The sequence below is a fragment of the Schistocerca piceifrons genome, chromosome X, assembly GCF_021461385.2.
Source record: "Schistocerca piceifrons isolate TAMUIC-IGC-003096 chromosome X, iqSchPice1.1, whole genome shotgun sequence".
NCBI lineage: Eukaryota > Metazoa > Arthropoda > Insecta > Orthoptera > Acrididae > Schistocerca > Schistocerca piceifrons.
In genome coordinates, this window is record NC_060149.1 from 176972210 (window position 1) to 176993120 (window position 20911).

The 20911-nt window shown below is 43.9% G+C and overlaps 1 long non-coding RNA gene across 1 annotated transcript in view; it reads right to left on the bottom strand.

Annotated features, from left to right (window-relative positions):
- Positions 1–20911, bottom strand: part of LOC124723047 — a 563016-nt gene that overhangs the window by 172626 nt on the left and 369479 nt on the right. The gene's annotated exons all lie outside the window — the stretch shown is intronic.

Here is a 20911-nt window from a genome sequence, read left to right on the forward strand (position 1 = left end):
TTGGGGATTTTCTCTGCCCGGGATGTTTGTGGTGTCCTCATCTGTTCATCGTCCTCATCCTTATTCGTGACAGTGGCTCGATTGGACTGCGTAAAACATTGGACTGTGCAAAAATTGGGACTTTGTACGGGCGCTGATAACCGCGCAGTTGAACGCCCTGTAAACCAAACATCGTCATCATTATTTATACCCTATCACGTTTACTGAATTCACATTTTTTGTATGGTCTGTTATTTTAACCTTTAATCTATTGAGAAATGAGAACAGCGAGAAACTTAACATCAGGATTGATGGTCACGAAGTCAATGAAGTTAAGGAATTCTGCTACCTAGGCAGTAAAATAACCAATGACGGACGGAGCAAGGAGGACATCAAAAGCAGACTCGCTATGGCAAAAAAGGCATTTCTGGCCAAGAGAAGTCTACTAATATCAAATACCGGCCTTAATTTGAGGAAGAAATTTCTGAGGATGTACGTCTGGAGTACAGCATTGTATGGTAGTGAAACATGGACTGTGGGAAAACCGGAACAGAAGAGAATCGAAGCATTTGAGATGTGGTGCTATAGACGAATGTTGAAAATTAGGTGGACTGATAAGGTAAGGAATGAGGAGGTTCTACGCAGAATCGGAGAGGAAAGGAATATGTGGAAAACACTGATAAGGAGAAGGGACAGGATGATAGGACATCTGCTAAGACATGAGGGAATGACTTCCATGGTACTAGAGGGAGCTGTAGATGGCAAAAACTGTAGAGGAAGACAGAGACTGGAATACGTCAAGCAAATAATTGAGGACGTAGGTTGCAAGTGCTACTCTGAGATGAAGAGGTTAGCACAGGAAAGGAATTCGTGGCGGGCCGCATCAAACCAGTCAGTAGATTGATTACCAAAAAAAAAAAAAAAAAAAAAAATCTATTGATGTATCTACGACATAGTGTCTTTCATTGTACTATAACGTTTCACTGGGTATCACTTTAAATAAAATTTAATCGAGCCGTCATGTTGTTGTGCAGGCAACACTTCGGCCATTTGCAACAACGGTTCCAATGTTGTTCTATACAATAGCATGACGACGCGATCATATAACCGGGAAACTTATATTTAAGATAATAATGGCCACGGAAGAATACACAGGCACAAGTCTAATTGGACGATTCAATATGAGTAGAAGTGGACAGAGAGATTGGGCTTTTATTAAAACTGTATCTGTTGCGTTTCTCAGTTTCAATATTTTAAAAGCATAGGTGCATAAATCTAAGATAAGTTTAATGACAGTGCTATTTCAGAAAAGGGCACACTCGTTATTTGCTGTTGCGAAGCAGGGAAGAGTGTGACACTTATTTGGAGTGTCCGGCAGTAAAACACAGGCGTTTTTCGTTGTGATGAGATATTTTCGAGAAGTTTCAATCAGCGACTTTCTCCTCCGAATGAGAAAATATTTTGTTCTCTCCCAACTGTATGAGATAAAATGACAATCTTAATAAAGAAAGAGAAATTACATCTCGCACGGAAAGGTATGAGTGTTCATTTTTCCTACGTGCTATTCGAGAGGGCAACGTCCATGGAATAGCCTGAAAGTGATTCTGTGAAACTTCCGTCAATTTGGTAAATGTAAATTGCAGACTAGTCATGTATATGTTGGTTGGGATGCAGAATGCTCTCAGTACCAAATTACACCCATAGTCGAATGCTGGGCGGCGCGGAGTTGGCGAGGCGAGCAGTCTAGGCGCCATGTCACGGACTGCGCGGCGCCTCCCGCCGGAGGTTCGAGTCCTACCTCGGGCATTGGTGTGTGTGTTGTTGTTAGCATAAGTTAGTTAACGTTAGTTTAAGTAGTGTGTAAATCTAGGGACCGATGGCCTCAGCACTTTGGTCTCTTAGAAATTCACAAACATTCTCTGCGCGATACCAATGGAGATACTATCGAAAACAGTGCCGCCAAAGCAGAACTATTAAACACAGCCTCCCGAAATGGCTTCACAAAAGAAGACGAAGTAAACATTCCAGAATTCGAATCGAGAACAGCTGCCAACATGAGTAACGTAAAAGTAAATGTCCTCGGAGTAGTGAAGCAACTTAAATCACTTAATAAAAGCAAGTCTTCCCGTCCAGACTGTATACCAATTAGGTTCCTTTCCGAGTAAGCTGATGCATTAGCTCCAAACTTAACAATCATATACAACCGTTCGCTCGACGAAAGATCCGTACCCAAAGACTGGAAAGTTGCACAGGTCACACCAATATTCAAGAAAGGTAGTATGAGTAATCCACGAAATTACAGGCACATATCGTTAACGTCGATATGAAGCAGGATTCTGGAACAAATATTGTGTTCGAACATTATGAATTACCTCGAAGAAAACGGTATATTGACACAAAGTCAACGTGGGTTTAAAAAACATCGTTCCTGCGAAACACAACTAGCTCTTTATTCACATGAAGTTTTGAGTGCTATTGACAAGGGATTTCAGATCGATTCCGTATTTCTGGATTTCCGGAAGGCTTTTGACACTGTACCACACACGCGGTTTGTAGTGAAATTGCGTGCTTATGGAATATCGTCTCAGTTATGTGACTGGATTTGTGATGTCCTGTCGGAGAGGTCACAGTTCGTAGTAATTGACGGAAAGTCATCGAGTAAAACAGAAGTGATTTCTGGCGTTCCCCAAGGTAATGTTATAGACCTTTTGCTGTTCCTTTTCTATATAAACTATTTGGGAAACAATCTGAGCAGCCGTCTTCGGTTGTTTGCAGATGACGCTGTCGTTTATCGACTAATACAGTCATCAGAAGATCAAAACAAACAGCAAAACAATTTATAAAAGATATCAGAATGGTGCGAAAAGTGGCAGTTGATCCTAAATAACGAATAGTGTGAGATCATCCACATGAGTGCTAAAAGAAACTCGTTAAACTTCGGTTACACGATAAATCAGTGTTATCTAAAAGCCGTAAATTCAACTAAATACCTAGGTATTGCAATTACGAACAACTTAAATTGGAAGGAACACACAGAAAATGTTGCGGGGAAGGCTAACCAAAGACTGCGTTTAATTGGCAGGACACTTACAAAATGTAACAGACCTACTAAGGAGACTGTCTACACTACGCTTGTCCGTCCTCTTTTAGAATACTGCTGCACGGTGTGGGGTCCTTAACAGAAAGGACTGACGGAGTACATCGAAAAAGTTCAAAGAAAGGCAGCACGTTTTGTATTATCGCGAAATATGGGAGAGAGTGTCACAGAAATGATACAGGATTTGGGCTGGACATCATTAAAAGAAAGTCGTTTTTCGTTGCGACGGACTCTTCTCACGAAATTCCGATCACCAACTTTCTCCTCCGAATGCGAAAATATTTTGTTGACACCGACCTACATAGGGAAGAACGATCATAACGATAAAATAAGGGAAATCAGATCTCGTACGGAAAGATATAGGTGTTCATTCTTTCCGCGCGCTATACGAGATTGGGATGATAGAGAATTGTGAAAGTGGTTCGATGAATCCCCTGCCAGGCACTACAATGTGGTTTGCTGAGTATCCATGTAGATGTAGATGTAAATTCGAATGTTGCACTTTCTGCTTTTTGTAGGCTTGCTTAAAAGCCTAAGTATGTAAGCCGGCTGGAGTGGCCGAGCGGTTCTAGACGCTACAGTCGTGAACCGCGCGATCGCTACGGTCGCAGGTTCGAATCCTGCCTCGGGCATAGATGTGTGTGATGTCCTTAGTTTTAAGTAGTTCTTCGTTCTAGGGGACTGATGACCACAGCAGTTAAGTTCCATAGTGCTCAGAGCCATTTGAACCATTTTTTGAGTATGTTAAGTTTCCCTATGCAAAAGACTGGTTAGAACAACGCTGTGCTTTACTAGACGTGAATGTACAGTCAGTTCCACAATACAAGAAAGTGTACGCCATAATTTTAAGTGTAACGTCCGGAGCGACATCTCTGGTAGAGGTCTCCAATCTGTAATCAATGCGCTTTTGCACAGTGTGTAGATAAACGGTGTGAGAGCTGAATGTTTTGTTTTGTCTGTTGCAGTTCAAAATGAGTGCAATGTATGTGAAGCGTCAGAAGGAAACATTCCTTGTGAATCATCCAAAGGGACTAAAGCTTTCATATGGAGCTGCTGCTAAAATTCTCAGAAAGTCAAAGACATTCGTTCCGAAGTGGGTCAAACGATATTTAGAGGTTGTAAACATGGATGATTTACCGAAGAGAGTGCTAAGATGCCAAGCTATAATCGATAATGGCGGCGATTCGATTAACTATTAGGTAAGTGAGCAATTAGTAATAACATGTATTTTTATGTAAGTATACATTTATAATAGTGACTTTTATTTCATACAGATAACGGCGTACACTTTCTTGATGGAACTGATTGTATTTGAGGTGGTGTACCCTTGCCTTCCTCAGACCTTTGATCTGACTTACCTGAGTCATTACAGCGTCTCCATAGTTTGACTAGAACACTGTGAAAAGTGGCAATCAACCTACCTTTCAAATAATTTTGTAGCTTTATCTCGTACTGCAGGGTGTCGTGTCTCTGCCTGTATTTTGTCATATTTCTGGTTCGAAATGGTTCAAATGGCTCTGAGCACTATGGGACTTAACATCTGTGGTCATCAGTCCCCTAGAACTTAGAACTACTTAAACCTAACTAACCTAAGGACATCACACACATCCATGCCCGAGGCAGGATTCGAACCTGCGACGTAGCAGTCGCGCGGTTCCGGACTGAGCGCCTAGAACCGCTAGACCACCGCGGCCGGCATATTTCTGGCATATCAGAGAACAACATGACGGTGGGAAACGAAATTGAGTTTGTTTTATTTTCATTTTTTATCACGTTTGATATTCAGTACGTCATGTGCCTTTAACCACATTTCCTGAACGCTGGTGACCGTCAGATTGTATGAACGTAGGTGTAACTGTAAAAACATGAAACTTGGAGACTTTAGGTGGATGTTATTGGTTCAAGTTCGTATCAAAGGCCAAAGAACGCCAATTAATTTTCGAAGCTGGCTTTGGGCGCTGTTCTTGCGGGACCTTAACTGTGGGGGCTTTCTTGAAGCGCGGCTCCACGATTGCTTCCTTCAGACCTCCGTGCAATCGGCTCGTTCATTAAGATTTTATTCGGTGAACTCACAGAAAATTTTGGACAAGAGAAAACCGGTGTTGTCTCTCTTCTCTTCTGACAGGAAGAGGACCCTGTTACCTCTGCCAAATTCGTCTTGCTGACTGGGCAGTTCGCTCCTTCGAGTATTTTGGTTTATATGCACGGAGAAGAGGTAGACTGGATTTTTGTACAGAGTTTAGTCAGTCGCAGAAGAGTCGCCGTGTTGGTACGCAGTGAATAAGATGTGCTGCTTCTGTCTGCACTTACACCGTGGTTTTGTTTAGGATTAACATCATATTTTTCAAGTTAGAAAATTTCTGTAATGTTAAAGTCATGCGTCAGAAAAATTGTGTGTTTCTCACGAGTGATAATTTTGCTATCATTTAACTAGATTCGGTTCGGGCCGAAAGTGCACTTTAACCGGTCATAATTTGTTTTATGTATCGTGATTTAGATTAGCTGTCGCCAATTTTGACGATTCAGTTTTAGCTAGAAAATGATAAACATTACCTTTACAATTTCGTGCGATTTTGCCTCTTTGTGTGTGAGCACATGAGCGTCAATTTTGTTGCCTGAGTCAACTTAATCCTCCCAGAATAATGATAATTAATACAATTATTCTTACAGAGCCATAGTGTTAGGGATTTTATACGTGTCGCATGTTTAATGAAGTTCGGGAGTACGTTCCATTTTGTGAATAAATACCCTTTTCGCATCAGTTTAATTCGTTAAACCTGTCCCCAATGTGCATAGCAGCACAGCTTCCCTCCTCCTGTGATCACTAAGCTCATTTAACATACTAGCAAGCATTTAGTAAAGTTCAGTCATTGACCGGTCATTCTAAAGTCTGGTAGTTAGAAATTTATTGCGCATTTACTTTGTGCTAGGTCTAAATGCAGTTATTTCTGAGAGTTCCGACGACTTGACATTCAGTGAAAGATAGAAAATGTAAAGCACGATTTGTTGAATTGGCAGCTCACGGCTACGGGAAGTCCATGTTGCACGGCAAAAGCGCGTTCCATCGAAGAATCGATTATCAACAAGTAGTAGTTCTGGAAAGTCGATAAACATTGGGCGGCTTTTAACTGAACAACGGTGCAACTTGGAATATCTAACATACGTTATTCATTGCCAGAGAGAAACAAGCAATAACAGATCCTAGGACCTGTTGAGACTTGAACTCAGAAACATTTTGTTATAGTCTGACACCTACCCATCCATCGAGTTATGTGAGGCCGGCCGGTGTGGCCATGCAGTTCTAGGCGTTACAGTCTGGAACCGAGCGACCGCTACGGTCGCAGGTTCGAATCCTGCTTCGGGCATGGATGTGTGTGATGTACTTAGGTTAGTTAGGTTTAATTAGTTCTAAGTTCTAAGCGACTGATGACCTCGGAAGTTAAGAGCCATTTGAACCATTTTTTAGTTATGTGATGAAGAGCCTGTTGGAGAGTTGTCACATGTCCTCAACATAGGCATATTACAATTTTTGCATTTAAAGCTTGCCTCAGGATAGATCTTCTTTTTCCTTTTCCGTTAATTTTGCCACAGTCTCTAGCGGTTCGTTGTCAAGAATGGGTCATTGGATCGTACAACTTACACCAAAAAGTATTCTGAATGTACTACAAGTTACAAACCGTGTAGAAAATTTCTTACATAGATAGCAAATAGAGACTCGTAAAGAAAGAACTTTCAAGAATATAAGGGCTACACAGCGGAGACCAAATTAAGACTACTGCCCCTCTTCCCCCTCTCCGTCCAAACAGGCCTCGGAAGGTCCAATGGTACCGACTGACCGCCAACTCATCCTCATCGATAGGCCTCCCTGGATACATGCAAGGAGGAGCGTGTGATCAGCACACCGCTCTCCCGGTCGTTATCAGTTTTCGTGACCGGAGCTGCTACATCTCACTCAAATAGCTCCTCAGTTGGTTTCACGAGGGTTGAGTGTGCTCCTGTTCCGAACAGTGGTTGGCAGGCTCGGACGGTCGCCAATCCAAGTGCTAGCACAATCCGACGGTGCTTAACATAGGCTATGTGACAGGAACCGATGTTACCACTGTGGTAATGCCGTTGGTCCTTTTTCCCCTCTAGTGGAAGGGTGAATATCTGTCCACAGACTGAGACGATACATACCGGAAATGACTACGAAACACTTTAAGAACAGACGCGGCCGTGCGCACTTCTCGTTGTAACGCTCTCAGCCAAATCGGCGAGTGTTGTAAACAGCCAAAAAAGCTGCTGGGGCTATACTGGGCCGGATACGATCTTTGAGGCGGTATCAGTAGGTGGCGGGACCTTTGAGGTGCGATGACTGGCAGATCTCATAGCATGAGAAATCCTGAGTGCAGGTCACAATGAGAAAACTCTAAATAAAAACCGAACCAAACCAATGACACAGAAGCCAGTGATATGGTTTTAAAGACGAAATTTAGACCAGTGCGTAAGGTTGTGCCCTGGCTACTAGACTTAATTTTCAAGTTATTTAATTTGAAATGTTTTATATATAGAGTGATCCTTGACAATTGCTAACTCACTAACGTCTTAAGCGATTTATAAAATCAGAGTGCCCATGGATAGGTCTCAGAGAGTACTGTCGACTTGTTATGGGAGATTATTTGCGAGTATTATGCATTTTTAAACTACGGTTACGCCACTGGCAACGAGATGCAAGCATCTTCTATCCGGAGATCCAGCGGTTGGTATACTTAGGTTCGAAAATTCATGAACTGACCCCTATATGTGTGTTTGCCAGTTGAATAACATTTACAGACTTTCATTATAATCTGGACTCATGATCTACTGAATAGTTATTGTAGTGAAGACTGATTGATTTGTAAATCTGCAGTAGCTGTATATGTTTCAACATTCAAATCTGTTGTTAACAGCCGGCCGAAGTGGCCGAGCGCTACAGTCTGGAACCGCGCGACCGCTACGGTCGCAGGTTCGAATCCTGCCTCGGGCATGGATGTGTGTGATGTCCTTAGGTTAGTTAGGTTTAAGTAGTTCTAAGTTCTAGGGGACTGATGACCTCAGAAGTTAAGTCCCATAGTGGTCAGCGCCTTTTTTTTCTGTTAACAAATGACGCTGCAACTAAAGCAACAAAGTTAAATATTATTTGTATTATTTGACGTCAGAGGTAGAATAAATTAATATCCGAAATCTCTGTTCATGAGCGGCATCTGTTCCTCGCTCTGTATCCGCTAAAGAACCACACAGCGGGCAAGGAAGTTATAACAGTTTTATATTTGTTGACGACATACCGATGCAAGATAGCGTCCATATGGACAAACATACTATCTGTGTGCATAACGCGAAATATACGAACAGCCTTGGAAAGCTGATAAAATTTGCGTCCAAATTCATGTTTAATATATATGTGCAACTTTAAATTTATATTTTACACGTTCTCCCGGAAGTTGGAAGTGTGCAGTTTTTGACTCACGTAAGTGCGAAGCTATAAGTATAGGCAGCCATTTTCGCGGGACACTAAACATTCGTCCTGCTGTCTGAGTGGAGGTCAGGAACAAACAGGATATATGTGCGGCTATAAGTCGTGTCGTGTGCGCATCAGAAATATTTCCAACTATTTGGTAATGCACTTGTGTCGAAGACGAGGCTCTGAAAGATTTTAACTTGTCTGGACGCGGAAAAATCTGTGTCGGACGAACTAGATACTTTGCGAGATACAGAGGCGAGCGAGTGAGCCGGGACTTACCCCAGTTCACTACTAATAGCGCCACGTCACGATAACGCGTCTGCGCATGGCGCACAAGTATTGCATCATAATTACGAATAAAATTAAAAGATAAAAATTGCATTTTTAAACTTTGTCAGCATATACGTTAATGTAATAATGTTTTAAATATCAAGTCTTTGAATGATTAAATAAGTGGTTTTCATAAATACATAGTTTAAAAAAAAATAAGTGGCGCTAAATAATAAAGCTAGAAAGCCATAAATTCGCCATAACGTGCCAATGTATGTCAAATTTATTTGGTGTGAGTCTAAACTTGATTAAATAAAAATTGTGTTTAGAATCCACATTTTTAATAAAAATTGAAGGCGCTAAATATTAGACTTAGAAATGTAAAAATTTGTATGTTGCTTCAGTTCAATCTAAAATCAATAACTACGTGATGTATGAGTGCAGTCTCGCGGCGATAACCTTGTGAGTGTGGCCAGAAGTACATCGGACAAACAGTGCGCACTGTGGAACAACGCAGGAAAGAACATGAGAGGTATTTACGCCTGCGCTATCCAGAAAAATCTGTGTTAGCTGAGCATGCGTTAGAAAACGGTCACCACATAAAATTTGGCGATACCTCTGTCGTGGCTCACACTAACGGCTTCTGGGACAGTTTAATAAAGGAAGCTATTGAAATAAAAATTACCACAAACACCCTGAATAGAGACGGTGGCTTGCAGCTCAGCGCTGCGTGGGATCCAGCAATCGCGCGGTTGAAGAGGGCACATCGAACGCCGACTCAAAACATGCCCATATATGGCAATGTCACGGGCACCAGTGACTTCACAGCCGGCAGCTAGCGTATATAAGGGCACACCAATAGCCCACTGGCAGTCATAGCACTTGACAATGGCCAAGGAGTGCTTGTGCTGGTGAGCCTGCTTAATCTCTCGCAGAGACAGATATTACTTTCATAATAAACGATTGTGAATTGTTGAAAATTAAAACTCTGCGAGAAGTGAACATTATTCCACCGCAACTGCCTACCTGCACGTATTAACTTTTGATTGATTTTATTTAGGGTTAATGTGACAGATGCTTTGCTTGTTCCCCGGTTAGAAATGTAGCCAACATTCTGAAATACAACCACGCATCATGGGAGTCATGCAAACAATAGTGTTCTTGCTTTTAAACCCTTTATTCGTTCTGATGCACATGGGTCATCGCGAGTCGTTGTCTGGTGGAAACAATAGTGTTTAACTTCACCATCAGACAATTATTTATCCGCCATAATTAGCAAGAAGAACTCGTCACCATTTACTCATCATATTTTAATTAATTCGGCCTGATGTGTTCCAAAACCGAGGTTCAGTCCTTGTTTGCCATGCAGACATATGTATGTCTGAAGAAAGCCACAATGTATAACGAATATTAGCTAGTAGGAAGTGCATCCAGATCCATGTGTCGTAAAATCTCGCGATTCGCCGCTGTTCTCCTTGCAACTGAAGATGCCAGATGTGGTATTCCAGTCCGACATTTTGGACAGTCCGTCAGAACGCATGGACGTCGACGACAGCCACTAGGTGGCGCTCCTATAATCTGTGAGCGCTGCGTTCGCCGCCACAGACCTATTCGTGGGCCATGCCCACTGCGCCAGCCTATTCGTGCTCGTGATGGCCTTATAAAGCCAGCAGCACAGGTCATCAGCAGTCAAGCAATCATCACAGGTCGTACCACCCACCCCTTCCGGCTCCACGATTTTTACCTTACAATTTATGGTCGTCCCCACCACGTCACACTTACCCTGAAATACCTTAGCCTCACCCTCGACCGTTTCCTCACCTTGACTCCCCATCTCTCTTGATCCAACAGGAAGCCCACAATAGATTCCGCCTCCTGAAACTCCTGTCTGGCCGGACAGGGGGACGCCAACCTTCACACCTACCAATCCTTGATAAGCCCCATCCTTTTTTATGCGAGCGTCGCCTGGATTTCCACCTCTCTCACATTCTATAAAGCCATCCAAATCTTTGAACACCATGTACTTCGCCTCGCCCTCCATATCCATCTTCCGTCCCTCACGCGAATCCTCTACGACCTCATCACCTTCCCATATCTTCTTCTTTTTCTGGAACACATACGCACTCTGTACATCGCTCCCACACTCGATCTCCAACACCCCTTGGTGTCTTCTATCTTCTGTACCCCTTCCCGTTGCTGCCATTTTACCGTTGTTTCCCATCCTCTCTCCATCTCCACACCCTCCACCTCATTTGCCAACACAACACCCAGATGATGAGCTTCGCCCTGATCTCTACCACTCTTACCAACTCCAACCATACCTTCCCCCTCCTACTCCTCAGGGTTCCCTCTTCTCACTTTTCCCTTCCCCTGAGTGGTTTTCCTCCCTCCTCCACCCCACTCCCTTTCCTGTGCATTCTTTCTGTGTCTCTGCGCTCCCTCCTGACTTGCCTTCTCTCTCCATCTCCCACCCGCCCATCTCCTGTCCCATGGTGCGCCCCCAACCCCTTTTCCCTTTTCATCCCACCCTCTCCAGCCAACCTCCCCTGCTGAACTTCCTCTCCCCTTTTTTCCCCTCCTCTCAGGCCTCCTCTCAAATGGCTCTGAGCACTATGGGACTCAACTGCTGAGGTCATTAGTCCCCTAGAACTTAGAACTAGTTAAACCTAACTAACCTAAGGACATCACAAACATCCATGCCCGAGCCAGGATTCGAACCTGCGACCGTAGCGGTCGTGCGGTTCCAGACCGCAGCGCCTTTAACCGCACGGGGCCTCCTCTCCCACAGCAGCTCCCTCCATGCAGTTTTTATTCTTCATCGTGTGTGTTCTGTCTCTTACAGTAGTTTTTTGTGTCTTAATTCTGCAGTGTTTATATACTGTGGCCAGCTTTTAACTTGTGTGTGTGACTTAAGTGTATTTTATGTGGTCAAAGTATCGCCAACTGTTTTTTTTAACTTGATGTTGACTTTTTAACTGTCCCACAATGAACGTCTCCATGTCAGTGTATGTTTTAATCCCCATTGTCTCCACTTATTATGTTTTTATGTCCTCCATTTTTGTATAGTTTCCTCTTTTTTTAACTGTAATGTTACCCAGTTGAAGAGTGGCAGATTATGCTGCTACCTGCCCTCCCCTGCCCATGTGGGAAATGCAGTCACAATAAATAAAAAGGAAAGGGTCAGTGGTCAGTCGTGTTCTGACTGTGCTCTCGAATCATACTTCGTAACCATTGTTGTTTGGTTTCGGATCTTACTACATCTAGGTTCTCGATTTGGTTCACTGTTCGGACTTGCCGTTGTTGTCGTCGACTTCATTGTTGGCCATAGCTATTGTCTTTCTGTGGTTTTGGTAAGTCACAGTCGACGCCCTCGGCCGGTCGGCCTGCGACCCTCGGTCATGTCGGATTCCGGTTACAAGACCAGATGCTGTCGGTTCTACAGGCTTCCAGTAGCGCAGTATGTTCAATACAGTTCTCCTTAGAAAATGTCAACAACTACTAAAATGTAATAATGCAAAACATTCGCATATTAGAACACCGAACAAAATATTTGTAGCTCCAAAAGACATCACGTGTAGCACAACCTCTAGCCTTGACAATAACCTCAGTTTTGTGGGATACAGAGACTACAAGTTTTTTCAAGTGTACCGTATCCAGGTAACATTGCTCATTAATGATCAGATCACACATATTTACCAAACATCAGGGTTGTCGACTGCAGCAAAAGTATCCTGACACCTGGCCGAAAATGACTTACAAGTTCGTACGCCCTCCGTCGGTAATGCTGGAATTCAATATGGTGCCTTGATGACAGCTTTCACTCCACTTCCAGGCCAGTACATTACAGGGACGTTATTTCCCTGTAACCACTCCGCCACAGACCGTGCATTATGAACAGATGCTCGATCGTGTTGCAAGATGCAGTCGGCATGCCCGAATTGCTCTTCAACAGTGGGAAGCAAGAAGATGCTCAAAACGTCAATGTTGGCCTGTGCTGCGAATAGTGCCACGCAAAGCAACAAGGGGTGGAAGCTCCCTCCATGAAAAACACGATCACACAATAACACTAGCGCCTCCGAATTTTGCTGTTGGCACTACACACGCTGGCAGATGATGTTCACCGGGCATTCGCCATACCCACACCCTGCCATCGGATCGCCACATTGTGTACCGTGATTCGTTACTCCACACAACGTTTTTGCGCTGTTCAATCGTTCAGTGTTTACGCTCCTTACACTAAGCGAGGAGTCGTTTGGCATTTACCGGCGTGATGTTTGGCAGCCGTTTGACCGTGAAATCCAAGTTTTCTCATCTCCCGCCTAACTTTCATAGTACTTGCAGTGAATCCTGATATAGTTTGGAATTCCTGTGTGGTGGTCTGGATAGATGTCTGCCTATTACACATTACGACCCTCTCCCACTGTTGGCGGTCTCTGTCAGTCAACAGACGAGGTCGGCCTGCACGCTTTTGTGCGGTACATCTCCCTTCATCTTTCCATTTCAATATCACATAGGAAACAGTGGACCTAGGAATGTTTAGGAGTGTGTAAATCTCGCGTACAGACGTATGACACAAATGACACCCAATCACCTGACCACGTTCGAAGTCCGTGAGTTCCACGGAGCATCCCATTCCTCTCTCTCACGATGTCTAATGACAACTGAGGTCGTTGATAGGGAGTACCTGGCAGTAGGTGGCAGCACAATTTGCCTAATTCGAAAAACGTATGTTTTTGAGGGTGTCCTGATACTTTTGATCACATAGTGTATGTTGCACTCTCTGTTACAAATAATCCCAGACATTTTCTACAGTTATTATGATCGGGTGATTTAGCCACCCAGTTAAGGTGAGTATATCTCAAACAAGATACATATGAATACGCTGCAGCCCTGTGAACTCGGATACTGTCACTTTGGAAGATGGGAGTGTCCACAACATACTCATCATGAAGACTTAGCATAAAGGGAAAGTCAAGGATACCGAGAATGTTGCAATAAAGTCCTGGTTCATGCTCACAGTAACCTAAATGAGTAGGTCCAAGTCATAATCACTCAAAAATCACAGGACCGCTTACGGCCTGAACTGCACCCTCCATACACTTCTGGTTAAACGCCTCATTGGTCCTATGCTTTGCAGGATTCGAAAGGACGCGAAACTGCAACTCGTCGAGCCACACTGGAAGTGTATGGTGAGCTACTGCCTAGATTCTATGTTGTTTGGCCCAATGAATACGAGCAACTTTATGTGCCTTTGTGAGAAATGGATTTTGAAAGGTACGCGACTCCAAATGACCATTCCGTTCAGTTCTTTTCGTAATTTTTGCTCTGAGATCTACCAGCATTAAATTGGCAATAGCAGTTTCGTGTTTCTGGGGTTCGGTTCCCACCGTTTACCATCTTGTTATGATAACTGTTCTTACGCCAGCTTACATGGATGCGACACATTAGACAGTCTTCTTTGATAGACACTGAGGTGACAAAAATCATGGGATACCTCCTGATATCGTGTCGGACCTTCATTTACCCGTCGTAGGGCAACAACTTGAGGTAGCATGGACTCAATAAGTCGTTGAAAGTCCCCTGCAAAAATACTGAACAACGCTGCCTGTATGGCCGTCTATAATATCGAAAGCCTTGCCGGTGCCGTATTCTGTGCACGAACTGTATTCTCTATTATGTTCCATAAGTGTTCGATGGGATTCATGCCGGGTGATATGTGTCGCCAAATCATTCGCTCAAATTATCCAGAATGCTCTTCAAACAATTCGCGAACAAGTGTGGTCGCGTGACATGGCAAGTTGTCAAGCATAAAAATTTTAACGTTTTTCGGTAACATAAAGTCAATGAATGGCTGCAGATGGTCACCAAGAAGTGGAACATAACCCTTTCTAGTCAATGATCGGTTGTTTCGAACAAAATGACCCAGTCCATTCCATGTAAACACACCCCACACCACTATGGAGGAACCAACAGCTTTCACAGTGCTTTGTTGACAATCTGGGTCCATGATTTCATGAGTTCTGCACCACACTCGAACCCCACCATCAGCTCTCACCAACAGACAGAGCCCCGACACCGGCTGCTAGCGGTTTTCGCTTGCTGTGTTACGAGATAAGTAATTTAGCTAGTAATTAATTCATTTTGCTGTATATTCTATAGTATTTACGTGCATTAGAGTCAGATAGACTTGTTGAATTCAAGGTTTCAGTTTTTATTTGTGTCTGAATAGGAAAAGCGAAGTTTCTGTTTAGGACAGTTTCGCGTGTACGCAAACCTTTGTTTACATTCTTAACTGACGTTAAATAAGCGTGATTATCAATTAAGTCAGTGTACAATACTCAGTATTTACAGTTATTAGTGTCATTTAGACTTGATACTTTGAAGGTAGCCGTTTTTATACGTTTTATTGTGTCATTTATCGCGTGTACGTAAACGTATGTTTACATTATAAATACCAGGGTTAATCATTTTAAGTTAGGGTACAATACTCAGTATTCACGTTCATTAGTGTCGTTTGGACTCGATACATTGAAGGTAGCAGTTTTTATACGTTTTATTAGGAAACGTGATACTGACAGTGAATTATAACCTCACTTGTATACGTTTGACTAGCGCAACCTGCGAGCTTTAGCAGTTAAGCAAACGTAAAATACGTGATAAATTAGTGGTACACTTCAATATCTGAGTAAATCAGTGTTATAATACAACATCTCAGGCCTTCTTACAAACGGTTTAGTTAGCAGAAAGCTAAGACTCAGCTCGCCGTCTGCTTAAATTCCTTATCTTATTGTGGGATTTTGTGATCGTGTACTGTAAGCCCATCGGTTCCTATAAAGCAGAGTTCGAATTTGTGCTGCAAGGGGTATCCAGGCTCCTGCCAAATCCCACGCACTTTGCTAATAGATTCAGTGTGATATCTGATGCTGTGGGGTGGGGGGTGGGGGTGGGGGGAGGCTGAGCCGGATTAGAATGCACCTTCAGCCAAGATAGTGGCCACTCCTTCAGCAAGGTCCGGACAAGCACGTGGGGATTGGGGTTTGTTAGCTATTGGGAGCTCCAACATTAGGCAGGTCATGGAGCCCCTCAGGAACATAGCGGCTAGGACGGGGAAGAAGTCCAACGTTCACTCGGTGTGCTTGCCAGGGGGGAATTGTCTGAGATATGCTACAAGTATTGCACCATTCTTATTTATCATCCATCAGGGATCATTGTAAGTGCTGAAAGTTCCACGGGACTGGAAGAAGGCCCAGGTCATAGCAATCTATAGAAAGGGTAGAAAATCGGATGCACATAATTACCGGCTCCCAGGTTGATGCCATATTCCTCGACTTTCGAAAGGAGTTCGAGTTGGTTCCGCATTGTCGCTTGCTCCAAAAAGTGCGCGCTTGCGGTCTATCCGATGACACATGCGAATGGATAGAATGTTTTGTAACAGACAGGGAGCAGTATGTCGGCCTGAACGGGCTGACTTCAACAGAAACAAGCGTAACTTCAGGTGTGCCACAGGGCAGTGTAATAGGTCCGCTGCATTTTTCGATTTACATAAACGATCTGGCTGATGGCATTGACAGCGGAATTAGACTGTGTGCCGATATTCCTGTAGTCTATAGGAAAGTAGTATCACACGAAAGTTGTGAAAAAATCAATGAGAATTTGCAAAAAATAAGTGCGTGCTGTAATGACTGGCAGTTATCTCTCAATAATAGTAAGTGTAACGTACTGCGTATAACAAAGCGAAAATCCCACTAATGTACGAGTACAAAATAAACTGCCAGTCTTTGGAAGCCGTAACATCCGTCAAGTATCTGGGTGTGACTATTCGAAATGATCTCAAATGGAACAACCAGATTACACAACTAACGCGTAAGGCGAACTCTAGACTGCGGTTTATTGGCAGAATGCTGAAGCGATGCAGTCCTTCAACAAAGGAAATTGCTTACAATACTTTAGATCGTCGAGTCTTAGAGTATTGTCCGTCTGTATGGGACCCTTACCAGTTGGGTCTGATTCAAGATATTGAGAAGGTCCAAAGAAGAGTGGCAAGATTCGTGACTGGTACTTTAAACCATCGCGAGAGCGTTACAAATCTTATAGAAAGTTTGAAGTTGGACACACTTGCAGATAGACGACGCGCTAAACAGAAGGGACTGCTCACCAAATTTCAAAATTCGATCTTCGCCGAGGCTGTAGATCACATATTATTACCACCAACTTTCAAATCGCGCAATGATCACCATTCAAAGATAAGGGAGACTAGAGCTCGTACTGAGGCGTTCAGACAATCGTTTTTCCCTCGCGCGATTCGCGAGTGGAACAGAGGGGGGGGGGGGGGGGGGGAATGAGACTTTGGTGCGAATAGTACCCACCACCACACGCCGCTAGGTGGATAGCGGAGTGTATATTATGCAAATGTAGAAATCAGGAACCACGTCACAGTCTTGGGTCCAACCCATATGGTCACGAGCCCAGGAGAGGCGCTGCAATCCTGTTTGCAAAGGAACTCGCGTCGATTATCTGCTAAAGTAGCACATTAACACCAAATTTCGCAACACTGTCCTAACGGATACGTTCGTCGTACGTCCCACATTCATTTCTGGGGTTATTTCACGCTTGTCTGTTAGCAATGACAACTCTACGCAAACGCAGCTGCTCTCGGTCGTTAAGTGAAATCCGTCTGGCACTGCATTGTCCGTGGCCGGAAATGTCGTATTCTCGCACAATCTTGGTTGTCTGGATTTCGGGATATTGAATTCCCTAACGATTTCCGAAATGGAATATCCCATGCGTCTAGCTCCAACTACCACTCCGCGTTCAGAGTCTGTTAATTTCTGTCGTGGAGCCATAATCACATCGGACACCATTTCACACGTATTACCTGAGTACAAACACCAGCTCCACCACTGCACTGCCTTTCTCTGTATCCTATGCACGCCATACTGTCGGCACCTGTATGTGTCTATATCGCTATCCCATTATTTTTACAGTACTGGTCTTTAAAATTGCTACACCTAGAAGAAATGCAGATGATAAACGGGTATTTGTTGGACAAATATATTATACTAGAACTCACATGTGATTACATTTTCACGCAATTTGGGTGCACATATCCTGAGAAATCAATAGCCAGAATGACCACCTCTGGCCATAATAACGGCCTTAATACGCCTGGGCATTGAGTCAAACAGAGATGGATGGTGTGTACAGGTACAGCTGCCCATGCAGCTTCAACACGATACCACAGTTCATAAAGAGTAGTGACTGGCGTATTGTCACTAGCCAGTTGCTCGGCCACCATTGACCAGACGTTTTCAGTTGGTTGGAGATCTGGAGAATGTGCTGGCCAGGGCAGCAGTCGAACATTTTCAGTATCCAGAAAGGCCCGTACAGGACCTGCAACATGCGGTCATGCATTATCCTGCTGAAATGAAGAGTTTCGCTGGGGTCGAATGAAGGGTAGAGCCACGGGTCGTAACACATCTGAAATGTAACGTCCACTGTTCAAATTGCCGTCAATGCGAACAAGAGGTGACCGAGACTTATAACCAATGGCACCCATACCATCACGCCGGGTGATACGCCAGTATGGCGATGACGAATACAAGATTCCAATGTGCGTTCACCGCGATGTTGCCACATACGGATGCGACCATCATCATGCTGTCAACAGAACCTGGATTCATCCGAAAAAATGACGTTTTGCCATTCGTGCACCCAGGTTCGTCGTTGAGTACACCATCGCAGGCGCTCCTGTCTGTGATGCAGCGTCAAGGGTAACCGCAGCCACGGTCTCCGAGCTGATAGTCCATGCTGCTGCAAACGTCGCCGAACTGTTCGAGCAGATGGTTGTTGTCTTGCAAACGTCCCTATCTGTTGACTCAGGGATCGAGACGTGGCTGCACGATCGGTTACAGCCTTGCGGGTAAGATGCCTGTCATCTCGACTGCTAGTGATATGAGGCCGTCGGGATCCAGCACAGCGTTCCGTATTGCCCTCCTCAACCCACCGATTCCATATTCTGCTAACAGTCATTGGATCTCGACCAACGTTAGCAGCATTTCTCTTCCTTACACGAGGCATCACAACAACGTTTCACCAGGCAACGCCGGTCCACTGCTGTTTGTGTATGAGAAATCGGTTGGAACCTTTCCTCATGTCAGCACGTTGTAAGTGACGCCACCCGCGCCAACGTTGTGTGAATGCTCTGAAAAGCTAATCATTTGCATATCACAGCATCTTCTTCCTGGCGGTTAAATTTCGCGTCTGTAGCACGTCATCTTCGTGGTGTAGCAATTTTATTGGCCAGTAGTGTATTACCTCAGTGTACCAACAAATCGGGCAACTTAATTCACAGTGAGGCCATAGGCACATTCAAACACTATACTTCGGCTCTGACATTGTCACGTCTCCACGACGATCTGTGTTACAGTGTTGATTCCGTACCACACGACCTGTCAGAGTCACATAACTTCATTTCCGTTAATTACGTCAGCGATGTATGGTGACATGATCGCCTAATGCCAGTTCTACCCAATCTCCGGCGCTCGAAAACCATCAGTATTTTGTTTTCATGGCGTGAGTAATAGTTTATCTGGTGAAGTTATCAGAACGGTAACTGTCTGACAGACAAACAATCGGCCCAAGTCTCACAAGGAATACTCTCAATTAAGTATGTTGTAGGTAGCAGGTGCCTGTTATAGGAGGGTAAGAATAGGCTATTTGGTGACTGATGCTGACAGTTTTCAACAGCACTGAGTCCAATTTTGTAAGACATTGTGTTATATCTCATGGTGCCCTCATAGACTAAATATCTCTGGAGTGAGCATTCACATGCGCAGAACAGATTTTGTGTTGTCAACATACATTGCCGGCCTGGTCACGTGTTCTCGGGACGTCGTGTGTTTGTCCGTATAGGGCCCTGCATATTTACAATGTCACTACATCCCTAGTACAGACGGATTCTTTTCGAACGTGTCGTGGATTATTTATATATGTGGCGCAGACATTTTAACAGTATCCATTTGATACCGGGAATAATCCAGCTACGTAACTTTTAAGGGCAAGTGATATTACATCCTGCTTCTTTGCGATAGGTGTCACAGTTCAGATGCACTCGATTTTTGGTAGTTTTCGGTATGATACGTGTGGTGTGCGTACTGCAAGACCTTCAGTACACACACCAGCAGATTATTTGTCTTGTCGCTCTAACGAAGTAGGCGAGTGTCAGCAATATGTCTCGTGGTCTTATCGTGGCGTGTTTATCTTCTGCAGTTAGGTCAGACGATAGAAATGCCACTTGCACGCTTAGAGTAGCAGATTGACGGTGACCAACTTTAAACAGAACTTGATTAATTTTCACACACATTTATTAAAATAATAACAAGCATAAAAATTACTTAACTTGGTTCTGGATGCTAATTACAATTGACAATCTGAAGTTCCTTTGGTACTGGTACGTTAATCTTATTCTCACATATATCTCTGATACTTGACAAAAGTGTCTATATATTTATCTTCAGGGCTATGTACAGGAATATGGTAATCTTATTAGGCGCAGACTGAAACTTGACTATAGACTGGTACAGACAAATGTAGACCGGTACAGACTGGTGAAGACAAATGCAGACTGACTAATCGGAGGTCTGTACACACGTTATAATACCTCGCGCGTTCATGTATCACTGCGCGAGTGTGATCCGCGAGGAGGAAAGGTTCTACGTTAGCATCAATCTCATTGGCTGTGTTACATATTAATACGCGGATCGGCGGAAGCAGAATTTGATCCGTCTCTATGGCAGCGCCATCTCGTAGTGCGGAAACGGACGAGCGCTGCGCCTGCGCTGTTGTGCTTAGCGGGGCGCGCTCTAGTGGGAAAGTTTTGTACGCGCTGACTGCGCGGTACTATGTAGACAACAATACGGTACTATATAGTATTATAGAGCCTGACGTACATTTTTGCAGTGATAGTCTTGAAAAACGACTTGACAGTATGCTAGTACTTTTGCAAGAGTCCGAAGAACACCGAATTTGTCACACATTAGCGATTATATCCCTGCTAATTCGTCCTTTTTTCTGCTATTTCTGTGTAT